At 58.1% G+C, this 2,671-nt stretch overlaps 1 non-coding gene across 1 annotated transcript; it reads right to left on the bottom strand.

The window, feature by feature from the left end:
* Nucleotides 1-1,226: 1,226 nt before the first annotated feature.
* On the bottom strand, nucleotides 1,227-1,410 carry LOC142460590 (small Cajal body-specific RNA 16). The gene has a single exon (XR_012786768.1).
* Between the last annotated feature and the right edge of the window lie 1,261 nt (nucleotides 1,411-2,671).

Raw genomic sequence — 2,671 nt, 5'->3', positions numbered from 1 at the left:
GGGGGGAGGGGAAACACACCCTGTCCTGGCAAGATGTAGTTACCTGCTGGCTGTAGACCCCAAGTGAGGGCCCCCTTCCTGCTGCAGCACTCTGCAGCAGGTCACAGTTGGAGCCATTGTGACGGTAGATAAACACAATACAGGCGACACAGTGTCATCTGCTGTGCTGGAGGCCTGCAACCCGTATTCCCCCCATCCTCAAAAGCCCAAATTGGAGGCCTGCGCCAAGTCGGGCGGAGGGCTTCAGGAGACTACACAAACCTGGAGGTCTCAACAGAGTGGCAGCCGGTGGGATTCCACGGTGATGCCCCTGCAGAGAAAAGACATGTGACCGTTGGTGCAGGGTTTCAGCAAACCCGCTCACCTGGGAAGCCAAAATGCCAGCAAGGTGAATGTCAAGTGACATCTGGCAGCTCCTCCCCCTGGAGTATGTGAGCCCCTGGGCCTGTGCCCTGTGGTGAACCTGGCTTCTACCCATGGCAGCCCTTCCCTGCCCGCAGGCTCAGCTGCCCACTGCAAGGGCCCGGTGGCTCCCTAACCCAAGGACTGCTCTCCCAGCTGGGAATCAACTCTCTGCCTGCTGGATGCTAATAAACCACAATAAACCCTAATCCTGACATTCAAGGACCCCACCCCACCCCCTCTCCCACACTTCCTGCCTGGGCCCCAGGTTTTCTCAGACCAGCCTCAGAGAAGCTTGCCAGCTTCGATCACGTTCCCCTTGACACACTCTTGAACGGGCTTATCTAACTTCAAAGCATTCAGCTCAGTCTGAATCCTACCATCTTTAGCAACACCATTCACTACTCACCGCTGCCCAGCGGGGCTGCAGGGCCCTGACTATCTTGTTCATCCCTGCAAGTTAGCCTTAGCAGGAACCCTGGTGGCATAGTGGGTAACGGACAGGCAGGTTGGGCTGCTAACCACAGGGTCAGCAGTTCAATCCACCAGCCCCTCCATTGGGGTAAGAAGAGGTTTTCTGTTCCCATAAAGGCTTATAGCCTGAAATCCACCAGGACAGTTCTACTGTCTTACCAAAGTTGCTGCGAATCAGAGTCGACCAAATGGCAGTCAATTTAATTTAGAGGGCACCTGGGCAAACAACCAATAACTACTTCCTGAATAAAACGACCTGCTCTCCGATTTGGGGAGTGGGGGTGCGCGCGCTATTTGGGGGTGGGGCGTGTTGGAGTCCGTCGCACTCGCCGGTGGCGTTTGGTTTCCGGTCCTGTTTGCAGTAGCATACATGATCATCAAACTACTACTAGAATGTTCACACCTGTTACTGCAAGTTTCAAGCCCGGGGGAGCACCCCGGGCATTTGCTCTAGGTCAGGGTAGGGCTGTCTGGTACCAGGCTGCACCCACTGCTGGGCGGGTCCAGCCACACAGGAGCCGTTCCCCAGACCGTTTACCTGGCCAGGGCGCCGTCTCCGTGCGCTACGTACCCGGGTCTCCAGACACGGTCCCTGCGAGGAGCGGCGTTGCCCATCTCCATCCGAATGCCAGAGAACGTGGGAATCCTGGGGGGAAAGACGCAGAGCTCGACGTCAACCCACGGCCCACTCTACGCTTACCCGGCGCCCCAAACCCCCGTCGGCCAGCGGCTCCGGCGCTCTCCCCCAACGCCCAGCCCCAGTTCCGGTGGCCGCGTCCAGTTCACGCCAACTTCATCCCAGCCCTGCGGGCAGTGCGCCCTGCGGTCCCGGCGCCCGTGGGCAGGAAGGCCCTGGCCTCCGAGCGGCGGGACCCAGGCCTGTGTCTGCCCCTTCCTGTGTCCCCCCGGAACCCGACGCCCTAGGCGTGGCCGGTGGAGTGGACGGACGTTGCGGCCAGAACAGTCCGCGCCACCCCGTGACCGCCAGCCAGGGAGGGCGCGCGCGCCCCCAGGACACGGAGAGCACGTGTGACGGCGCCATCCACCCTCCGCCGCCGCCGTGACGCCGCCGCACGAGCACTTCCGGCCGGAAGTGAAGCCTTACCATAGAGACGGCAGGTAGAAGGTCGCCTTCGGTCCTCCAAGGCGATCTTAAAGGGGCCGCGGCAGGCGAGATGGGGATTAATTGGGACGGAGCATCCGGACAGGAGGAAGAGTTCCCTAAATCCCTGAAGAATCAGGAGTTTCCTAATTCTTGGGGGAGTTCCCTAAAAATGGGGAGTTCTCATTCCATGCTCCGTGTGCATCCCTGGGTGGTGGGAGGGGAAATCGGCACCCTTGTGACCCAAAGCCTGAGCCACCCTCCTAAGGAAGGACAGCCATTCCACTGCACGTAGCAGCCGCCACCATGTGCAGGACCAAGTGCAAACCACCGCAAGTCTTCTTCCCCTTCCATTCACACTTTGGATTAAAAACCAAAACCTGTTTTAAGGTACAAACGAGACCCCAATCTCAAATATAATTTATGGGGAATATTTGTTGTCTTTAAAAAAAAAAGGGACTTTGAAGACTAGAGGGCGCCTGGTGTGCTTTACATTGCCTCATAGGCACATGGAAGTTGGGCATTGACTAAGGAAGATGGGGGAAGAATCCATGCGCTTGAATGGTGGTGCTGGAAAAGACCATTGACAGTGCCATGGCCTGTCAGCAGAACAAACAAATCTACCCTGGAGCAGTCCAGCCAGCATGCTCCCAGATCTAAGGATGGTCAGGAGAGATCGGTCCCTGGAGAAGG

Source organism: Tenrec ecaudatus, chromosome 10, assembly GCF_050624435.1.
Source record: "Tenrec ecaudatus isolate mTenEca1 chromosome 10, mTenEca1.hap1, whole genome shotgun sequence".
Taxonomy (NCBI): domain Eukaryota; kingdom Metazoa; phylum Chordata; class Mammalia; order Afrosoricida; family Tenrecidae; genus Tenrec; species Tenrec ecaudatus.
The sequence above is the reverse complement of the archived record's forward strand: the minus strand, read 5'-3'. Positions and strand labels throughout refer to the sequence as shown.